Here is an 11438-nt window from a genome sequence, read left to right on the forward strand (position 1 = left end):
CAGTGATGTAGAATTTACAGCAGACAGCATTTCTTGTGTATGTGTAGTATGTATACAGTTTCTGTGCATGGCAGTATCATAACTGGGCCTGGCACTCAAGAAGTAGAATGATTTCTGGTTGATCTGTGACTTAAGGGTTGTGCAATTCCAGACTTAACTTGAAAGCTTGTATATAATGTTCATGCGTGTGTGTGTGCGTGAAGAACAATCCCTCTGCAAAAAACAGCAAAACAGAACACTATCTGGTTTTACATCACAAAAGGGGAAAGACAGACATGGCTCACATTAGCCAATATGGTGTCACTGTAAGGACAGCTTTGGCATGAGTATTTGTGTCATATCAACACCACATATTAATCAGTCTGACTTGTTGACAAATATGAGTAGTACCATTGTGCTATTAAGCCATAGGGCTGACATATTTTCAAAAACAAACGGCTTTTGAAGTAGCTTACTTATTGGTATTTATTCATTTCAGTACTTGCCCAGTGGGCAAAAGTGGTTTAAATATTCTTTTATATTCATCTCTATGAACTCCCATGAACTAGGTTGTAGTCATATCCCTTTTATAGGTGATGAATGGAGGCTGGGAAAACATGACCCCTGTCCAAATACAAGGTTTTGAACTATTCTCTCATTCAGGAGGGGAGACTCACATGGTATAACCTTCCTGGCATTGTGTAATATCAGAAAGTAAGTGAGACTGCAATCTTATGTCCCCTTTCTTTGTAGTAAGCCCTATTGAATTCAATAGGGCACTTCTGAGTAGATGTATATAGGAGTGTACAGTGGGAAATTGAATATTTGAATGTTCCTGGCTTATAGAAAGCTAGCCACTCAGGGACTGAAGTCTAGTCCCATCCCCGTCCCCCGCCACATACAACATGCTATTGCAAGGAGATTTTTCTAACATGAGGAAGTGTTCAATCATGTGATTTCCCACTGCATTCTGAAGTTTTACAGTTCCAGGAGGGTTGTACCACATGATTCTTCTTAACATGTAGGTTGTACCACAGATAACATCTACACAGAAATATTCAAGCATGTTTTGGAGCTGTTCATTCAGCAAACCACCACAGATGTCACCTCTTATGACTGTTTGGCAGATGTATCCACAGTTTGCATGGAAAACTAAGGGAACTGTGTTTGTCGGGGAAGGGGGAAATACAGTATGGATAGTTAACACAATGGAAAATATGTCAAAATCCTATTCAAACAACCATCCTGTTCCTTTTTCACACTACGTCTGTATTTCCAGTTGTGTCCTAAATCACTGAACAACATGGGCATCATGTTCCTTTTGAAGCCTTGTTCTATAGTGACTTGGGATTAATACAGATGGCCACAGCATTGCCACTCCCCCCCCCCTTTCTTTTAAAATAAGAAGTTCCACATGGCAAACCCTAGCTGAGGGCTGGAAGAGTTGTCTGCAAGCTCTGGCTACCATGATGACTTGAGGACCTACCACAAAAAAGAGGTGTGCGTGTGTGTGCTTGCATGCGTGTGGACTCAGCTCACTGCATGTCTACCAGAAGGTACAGGATAACCCCCCTACCCCCCACCTCCTGCAATACTAAGGGCTATTTATTATTCCACATGGGATCTTTTAAAGCATAGGATAAGGGGTCACTTCTCCCCACGCTTATAGGCCAAATAAAACAGACCAAAAGAAGTACAGTTTCAAAGTAAACTTTTAACAGTGAAAAGAGGGGGAAATATTGTAATAATCTAACCAACTAGGAATCAACAAATTATTGAGACTGTTATAGTGTGAAATTAGAAGATTGCAAATATCTTTCTTAATGTTATTACTTAGTTGCATTAAAAATGTATGGTGTATATTATGTGACTCATTATTCATGAAGCAGGTTCCATACCTTTTGTCTGCCAGAGTAACTGAAGGAAAGGGTAATAGGAGACACCACAACGCACACCTTTGTTTCTCTCCCTGAATTTTTAATAACACCTCCAGCTAGCCAGTTGGTGAAGCTCTGTGCCCACCTAAGAGTGGAAAGGCAGAGCTATCTCAGAAAGACTAACCCTTTCAGGAGCTAATTTGAGCTTGTGTCCATTCACGCTGGTGATGATTAAATTACCTATCAAGTGTGCAGAGCTATCATGATTCAGGGCTCCAAAGAACAAGGTGGATTTCACCTGATTGATTTATAATACAAGGGGAGGGGGAAAGAACAAATGAACTGAGAAAAGAAACAACAAGGACGGCTGCTAATGCTATCTTTTGCTATTGGCAGAAAATTCAGGATTTTTTATTTCGTAAGTGTCCAAAATTTATTCAGCATTACTTTTATTTTTTTATCCTACACGTCCTCCAAGCAGGAAGCTCAGGCAGGACCAGCCCTGTCATTGGGCAGAATGAGGCGACTGCCTCAGAGGTAGTTGTTGGGGGCAGCAGAAACAGCCCCCTGGCTGTTCCCCTCTGTTGGAGGACAAAGCTGTGTGTGCCACACAGCCTATCCTGCACCCCCTAAATGGGCCTGATGCCTTCAGGTGTTGCGGAGGATATGATCCCATTTATCAGTATTGAAGTCAGCTTCTATTGGCAGTCCAGTCAGCTTCTGTATGCGGAATGTGGGAGGGTGCACCATTTTGTTGTTCACCTCAGGCTGCAAAATGTCTTGGGCCAGCCCTGAGCTCTGGGTTGTAACCATGGTTCTCCTCACCTCATCTGCATTTTACCCTCAGAACAACCCTTTGAGGTAAGTTAGGTTACACCAGCCTTCCCCAGTCTAGTGCCCTCCAGATGTCGTGGACTACGTCTCTGGCACCAGGCTTGGGGAGGCTGGATTAGGCTGAGAGATTAAGTTAAGTGGACTGACCCAGGGTCACCCAGTGAGTTTAATAGTTAAGTAAGGATTTGAGCCCAGGTCTCCATAATCCCAGCCTAGCATTCTGACCTCCACACCAGAAAATTCATGATCAGCATCCTGTAGATAAATTAATTATTAGGGAAAATATGCTAAAATGCCTCTTCAGCTTTAAGGGTGCAATCCTATGCATGTTTAGACAGAAAAAAGTCCTACAGCTCCCATGCTGGCTGGGGCATGCTGGGAGTAGTACGACCTTTTCCTGTCTAAACATGCATAAGATTGTACCCTAAGTGCACCGAAGTATCTAGCTTTGTAAAATATAACCTGGCAAAAGACATGTGTTCATGGGTTTTAAGGTATTAACTGGGAGCCCTGAATGGATAAGTTATACACAGAGGTGGCAGTACAAAACTTGGGCTTTGTGGAACAAAGCAGTACAAATCTAGCACAAAACCTTGGCATAGGTTTTGGGGAGATATGACAATGTTGGTTTTGGGATGTTCAATATGGCCCCCGCACTGGGTATGTCAGTTACCGATTTGTAAGTGGCAGCACAAAACAGTACAAAACCGTGGGATAGGTTTTGAGTGAATAAGACAATATTTTGAGGGGTGTTAAGAAGGAACCCTGGAGGAATATGTCAGTACGGGCTAGTTGCTGGTAGCACAAAACAAGCACAAATTTTTGATATAGGAAGGGGATACCAAATTTGGGTATTTTTAGTTAATGGAGCTCAATTGTAGCTCTGCTAGAGCTGTGATTATTCATAGTTATTTGCCACAATCGATAAGTAGGGGAACACAACAAGGCTCCCCTTATATTTTGCCTTGACAACAGGACACCTGGCTATCACTATGAGTGATATCACCATGAGCAACATTAAGCTGTACATACATATTGGCTCAGTTCACAGATCATAACAACCCACAGATAATAAACCATGGGTTGTTGAGAAGACAAGTGGGAGCGAGCATGCATGCTGGTTTCCTGTGTGCATACCTGCTCCTGCTGCAATAAACAGTCCAGGGATGCTCTGTCCCTGAGTTATTTATTGTGATGTCCGAACAACCCAGAGTTTGTTCCCACAGTTAAAAAGCTAATGAACAGAGATGTGAAGGCCTGGGGGAAAAAATGGAGGGTGGGGGGTATGACCAGAAACAATTGAAAAAACCTTTTTCCCCTCATTATTTTCCAGGAATGTTTGGAAAATTTTGGGGAAATGTTTTTTCTCAAGCTTTCACATCTCTAATATCACCCTTAATTTTCAGAAGCATTACAAATTAAATTATCATCCCTTATATAGAAAGATTTGCAATATTAATTTTGAGCTAGGATAGTTGCAGTGTCTATATTCTTGTTTGTGTTATCAACTGCAGTTTTTCAGAACAGCAGGTAATTTATTCATAACCAGAAAAAAGTTGGAAAAAAGAAATGCTTATTAGGCCATGGAGTACAGTGGGTCTGTGTATTTCATACTTGGAAGGGTACTGTAATGCTGCTGCACAGTTGTGGTATTTTGTAGGTTAGCTGCATGGTTCTCCTGTTGACCATTGGGTACAAACTGGAGATCATTCATTGGACTTTGATTTGGTGTCAGTGGGAAATACTGCCCCCAAATAAGCTCTGCCTAAACTATCCTATTATAAATAGTAATTTACTTGCACAAAAATAGTGGAGTAAGAGCCTTGCCTCAGGCTTTTCTCCACTCTCTCCTGTTTATTGTCCTCTTGAATTTGAAGTTCATAATTGTCCTAAGGCCTTGTCTTAATTAGTGCAGGAAAATCCAGATTAGGAAATGAATGGCTTTCTTTGGTTGATGTCATCTGAGGATAAAGGTGAACCATCTAGGCTGTTTTTGAGCCATCTTCTTCAGCCTCAGCACTCTTCATCCAGGAGCCATATGATCTCCCTACTTCAGCAAATAATGCTTTGATGTCATTTGGACTTTACCTGCCTGCTATACAACCTGGTGTATAGGTGCCTATACAACCTGCTATACAACCTGGTGCCTGCTATGCACCTGGTGTATGAACTGTGGTGCTGGAGAAGACTCTTACTGCAAGGAGGTCAAACCAGTCCATACTAAAGGAAATCAACCCTGACTGCTCATTGGAAGGACAGATACTGAAGCTGAAGCTCACGTATTTTGGCCACCTAATGCGAAGATAAAACTCTCTGGAAAAGACTCTGATGCTGGGAAAGACTGAAGGCAAAAGGAGAAGGGGACGGCAGAGGATGAGATGGCTAGATAGCATCACTGATGCAATGAATATGGACTTGAGCACACTCTGGGAGAGAGCGCAGGACAGGAAGGCCTGGCGTGCTATGGTCCATGGGGTCACGAAGAATCGGACATGACTGAACGACTGAACAACAACAATACAACCTGGTTCTACCTGTACTAGTGTAAAGCCTGTGTCGCCATGGGTGCTAGCAGTCTGAGAATGATTGGATGAAATTATGTCTGGCTGTTTCCCATTTGACTGCAACAACTTTCAGGGGGTATTTCCTTCTTTCCTTCCCTCTTCCTCTCTCAGCTTTCCAATTATGGCCTGCATCAGCTTCCTTTCAATGAGCACCCCAATAATATGACCTCTTCCCACTACATTAAAGCAAGCCTCCCCCCGCCATAGCAAACGGGGTCTTCCAGCCCACCTCCCTCCCATTCACCCACACGATTAGCCTCCCTCCTTCCAATAAGAACACCCTCCCATTACATGAACGCATAGACAGACCCATCCCTCTTCTGTTGCAGGGAAAGGAGGAGTTACAAGCCCCCACCTAAGCATCCCTGCCCCCACCCAGGCCTGAAAAACAAAAGGTGGGGGAACCACCACCTTTCTCTCACCTGCCCTGAGCCAGAGCCATCTAATATGGCACCAGTCTTGCACCCCGCCCACTCTTGCCATGTCACTGCACCCACATACACACCCACAAATATACAAACCCCACCCATGCGCAGGGCATAATGGGAAGAACAGCAACAGCCCCTCCCTCCTCGCTCTCTGATTTGTCCCATTCGAAACAATCAATGGGGGGGGGGAGAACATGGCTGTTGCCCTTAGCAACTGCTACGAGGCCTAGCAGCGCCCCATGAAGCCTGCCTGCAAAGCAAACAAATAAAAACAAACCAAAACGGAAACAGAAAAAAGGAAAACGGGAGGATGTAGATAATGGAGATTAAAAACATGTGATGTCAGATCAGGCGCTGCTTGTCACATTCTTATTTAAAAGATCATTTAAGTTTTCTTAAAGTTTTAGGTTGAAAACACGTTGTGTCAGATCAGGAACTGTTTGGTGCGGAGCAAATAAACCAGCACTGAACTGTTTACCAATAGGAGACTGTTTGGCGCGGAGCAAATAAACACACTGTTTTGCTATTAAAGCTCGAGCTTTGTTTTCTGCATGTCTACACTACTCAAGCTTCAGTTTTTAAAAAATGAGCAAAATTGGTCTGGTAGATCTCTAGTAATAAGGCTTACACTAACATATTCTTATATAGATGCTGCCAGCACTATATCAATTGATCCTTTCCAGTAAAATCTCTGAAGAACATTTGTACACAAAGGCACAAGAAGCAGATTTGGAAGAAACGTTTGAAGAAGGCGTATCCTATGTACTCATAGTGAACTTATTCTCAGAGTGTGGATCTTCTGTAGCCAAAACAGCACCATCCACATACACATGAGGAAAGTACCAGCAGGCGTGGGGGAACTCGAAAGATTCTCAGAAGTCCAACAAACCTTTTTAAAAAAAGGTTGGTAAATCAAATCACAGATTTCCCATGTAATGTGTAGCTTGGCGCTTTTATTCTGGCTACATAAAGACAGGATTGGGTTTCATGTATATTTAAAAAGAGATAGAATTAAATCTGTTTTATTGCCTTCAGTTCTTAAAATCATGCATACAGCTAGTTATCTCAGGTCTCTGAATGCTAGTTCTTATGTAGTCAAAACATCATGCACACAGAAGAGAGAGGTATCAGAATGCTTGGGGGAGAAGTTTTGCAGAAGTGGGGGGAAAAATTAGAAAAAAATCCTAAGGGAAGAGGGAAACCCCAAAACAGCCCAAAGAGGACTAGGGCACTGAATGCTGCCTGACAGTTATGGAGGGAAAATAGGAAACTGGGAATGGAGTATTCTAGAGAATGGCATGGCTGGCTGGCACAATGGATAGAAACAATCTACACTGCAACATTTTGTTGCAGGTCGCACTTGTGGAGTGTTAACTGTAAGCTATCCATAAGTATGTTGGTCAGGGAAACCCACTTGAATACTGTCAGATGTAGGTAAGTAACCCTGCAAAATTACATTGGATTAATAGAGAATTTATTTAATTAGTCAATTATATACCACTTACCATACCTAAAGAGATCTCTAAGCCAACCTTCCCCAAGCTGGTGCTCTCCAGATGTGGCTTCAACTCCCATCAGCCCCAGCCAGCATGGCAAATTCTGGGAATTGCAGTCCAAAGCATCTGGACAGCACCAGCTTGGGGAAGGCTGCTGTAAGAGGTTATAGTGCCTTTTGATGGAATCAGTGTGGTTTCTCTGATGGCAATGTCCCATCTTCCAAACATTTTGGTCTTATGTGGGAGGAACTTGCAGGAAAATCGTACAATATCCCAGTAAGATGGATCCTAAAATGATATTCTTCCAGTCTGTGGATAGGTTATCTCCATGGGGAAATTCTTTATTCTTTTAGAGCTGCAAAAATGACCCTTGCCAAAGTTTAGAAGAACTCTAGATCATTATTGAAGAGACAGCAGTTTCTTAAATGTTGGGACCATTTAACTATGCAAAATGGAGTTGGGAAACTCACTCAAGAACAGAGGCAAAGGTTAAGTTGGAAACATTCAGGTTTTATTGTGCCACAGTTGTTTACAGAAAGGAAAACTGATTAGGATACCACCGCCTGGCAGGCTGTTCCTAATAATAGCGATAGCAGGAGAGAAGATGGGGTCAGGGAGTTGTGGTTTCTCCAAATAAGAGTAGGGAGAGTGCTAGGCATATGGCAAGATGGTATTTGGAGGCCCAAGGATGATGGGATAACTCGAGTTGCAATGGCAAGGGGTGGACTGCACAAGAGGCATAGTGGATAGTTAGAGTGATACAGGATAGTTGATGGGAGTTGAAGTCCAAAACATCTGGAAGGCACGAAGTTGGAGAAGGCTGGCTGTAGAGTACACGTAAGTCATGCACTTTAATTACCATAAAGCAGGTAGTGAACATGCTACCGTCAGAATCATCCCTTTGCCCCTAGCTGCCCTGATGAGTCTTACCCATGCAGCCTTTCCCAGAACAAAATACTTGTTAGACATATTAGACATGGTGTGAGGGTGAGGCCAATAAAATGCACATGTAAAGGCCATCACGGCTGAGCTTCTTGGCAAGAATGGCCCAGCCCCTGCTGACAGACATCCCGCAATCCCACCACTTGTCATAATAACAGGCACATTGCTAATAAGTTATTGATCCCAGGGCTGGGAGAGGCACCTGGAGACTGATGATCTATCTCACAACAGTTACACATTTCGTTTGCTATTGAAAGGCACCTGCATGGGGCTGATAATCTGAATGGCGCAGCTTTGGGGGTGGGGTGGAGGGTGCTGACCCCCTATTCCCTCAGGTCATTTTTCCTATCAAAATTGGGCTGTCCCAGCTGCTTTCCTAACCACGGGGAAATGATACAGGGAACCTGTGTTTCAATTTTTTTTTAAAGAAAAGAAAAGCTGTCTGGAGACTGATCCTGAATCTCGCGGCATCTTGTCTAGTTCGGCCGTCAGTTCATCTGATGAATCTTTATCGCACCTGCTCGTTATATACATATAAAATATATGAAGAGCAAATATCAAGTTGGAGGCAAATACGTCTGTATCTATAAAAATGTCAGGCACGCCTCCTGTGGCGATGTTTACTGCCCATTGCCTGACAAAGATTAACTTGACATTGGTCATAAAATCTTTCAGAAAAAATAAAAGGGGGCCTTTCCGATGGAGAACTGCTGTAATATTCCGATTTTCTTCAACACAGTAAAGAAGAGAAAAAGGAAGAGGGTTGGATCTAGATTTAGTCATCCTTAGAGTAGACCCACTGAAATCAACAGGACTTAAGCGAGTCATGACTAACTTAAGGCCCATCGATTTCATTGGGTCTACTCTAAGCATAACCAAATCTGGATCCAACCCAGAGAGTACTAAGAAATGAAAGGATTTGTTAGTTTGTAAGTTTGAACCGTTCTTTAAAACATTTTTGCTTCCCAGGTAAAGGTTAGTATAAACTATTTTTTGTTATGTCTGACATAGCACAACTCTTTCCTTCTCAATTGCAACTCCTCCCCCCGCCCCTTGCCTTCCACGCTGCAATTAGGCATGAAAAAAGCCTCCCGCTGGAGTGAATGGGAGGATTTTTTCAAGCCGAAGTTTTCTGGGAGGACAAGGGGAGAGGAGGTGCGGGCTAGTTGGCCAGGTCCCATGGGCCACTTCTGGACTATCAAATATCAGCTATCAAATACTGTTGCAACCTAAATGTAATTCTAAGCCAACTATCAAACACAGCCAGCTTCCCATTTTCCCAATGATAAAAGGGTTTAGGCTGTGATCCTAAGATGCACTTACATCTGAGTACATCCCATTAACCTCAATAAGGCTTGTTTTTGACTAGACATGTACAGCCAGGGACAGAAATATTGGAACAAGGATAACTGTTTTGGCAGTTGGCCTCTGAACACCACCACGCTGAAGTTGAAAGGAAACACACCCAGATGGGAGCGAAGTCAGGACTTTCAGCTGTAATTCAAGGGGTTTGACAAAAGTGGGGCACTAACCATTCAGGAAGGACAGCCAGTGGCATACACATACCCCCATCGTTGGTGGCTCATAAGTAATGGAAGGAATGGCTGACAAGCAGCTGCATGGCCAGGTGTGGCCTGTTTCCCGGGTACTCCATGACCAAGCAAGCAGATAAAAGGCCTGGAGGTGGTTCTGAGTGTTACATTTGCATTTGGTAGCTGTTCACTGGAACTCCCAACATGAGGTCCAAAGAGGTGTCCATGCGAGTGAAGGAGGTCATCATTAGGCTGAGGAAACAAAATAAACCCATCAGACAGATAGCAAAAACAGTGGGAGTGGCCAATACAACAGTTTGGAACATCCTGAAAAAGAAGGAATTAACTGGCAAGCTCATCAACAGCAAAAGCCTGGAAGACCACGGAAGACAACTAAAGTGGATGACCGCAGACTTCTGCTCATGGTGAAGAGGAACCCTTTCACAACATTTATCCAGGTCAAGAACGCTCTTGAGGAAGTGGGCATGTCATTGTCAACATCTACAGTCAAGAGACGGCTTTATGAATGTAAATTCAGAGGCTTCACAACAAGGTGCAAACCACTGGTAACGCTCAAGAACCAAAAGGCCAGATTAGCCTTTGCCAACAAACACTTAAAAAAGCCTGCCCAGTTCTGGAATAAGATTCTTTGGACTGATGAAACCTAGATTAACTTGTACCAGAAAGATGGGAAGAGAAAAGTATGGAGAAGGAAAGGAACAGCTCATGATCCAAAGCATACCACATCATCTGTCAAACATGGTGGAGGCACTGTTATGGCATGGGCATGTATGGCTGCCAATGGAACCGGGTCACTGGTGTTTATTGATGACCTGACTGCTGATAAAAGCAGCAGGATGAATTCTGAAGTGTATAGGGCTATACTTTCTGCTCAGATTCAGCCGACTGCTGCCAAACTGATAGGACGCCGCTTCATATTGCAGATGGATAATGACCCAAAACATACAGCAAAAGCTACCCAAGAGTGTCTCAAGGCAAAGAAGTGGGATGTTCTTCAATGGCCAAGTCAGTCACCTGATCTCAACCCAATAGAGCATGCTTTTCACTTACTGAAGACAAGACTGAAGGCAGAAAGACCCACAAACAAGCAGCAGCTAAAGGCAGCTGCAGTAAAGGCCTGGCAAAGCATCTCGAGGGAGGAAACTCAGCATTTGGTCATGTCCATGGGTTCCAGACTTCAGGCAGTCACTGACTGCAAAGGATTTTCATCCAAGTATTAAAGGTGATCCTTAAGTTTGAAATTATGTTGGATTGTTCCATTACTTATGAGCTCCCAATGATGGGGTGTGTGTGTATGCCACTGGCTGTCCTTCCTGAATGGTTAGTGCCCCACTTCTGTCAAACCCCTCGAATTACAGCTGAAAGTCCTGACTTCGCTCCCATCTGGGTGTGTTTCCTTTCAACTTCAATGTGATGATGTACAGAGGCCAACTGCCAAAACAGTTATACTTGTTCCAATATTTCTGGCCCTGACTGTAGAGGATTGCATTGTAAGTTTGCTTTGGAGCGAGACAGCATTAGAGAGTTACGGTGTCTTTGTAATATTTACTTTACTTCCAAATATGCAAGCAGAGCCTCTTGGAAGCAAGCAGGTGTTAAATACAGATATCAACTATTCATAAATACTCAGCAAATTATCAGAGTATCCAATTAAAATGCAATAGGCAAATTTCACCAACTCACATGCACCTAAAGCTTGATGGAACCTGATTGTCCCTAACCTTTTGCCAAACCCTGGCCATTTGGATCTGAAAGGTAATCTTTT

The sequence above is a fragment of the Heloderma suspectum genome, chromosome 4 (assembly GCF_057233095.1).
Source record: "Heloderma suspectum isolate Gila_16-S chromosome 4, 16-S_ref, whole genome shotgun sequence".
NCBI classification, from domain to species: Eukaryota; Metazoa; Chordata; class Lepidosauria; order Squamata; family Helodermatidae; genus Heloderma; species Heloderma suspectum.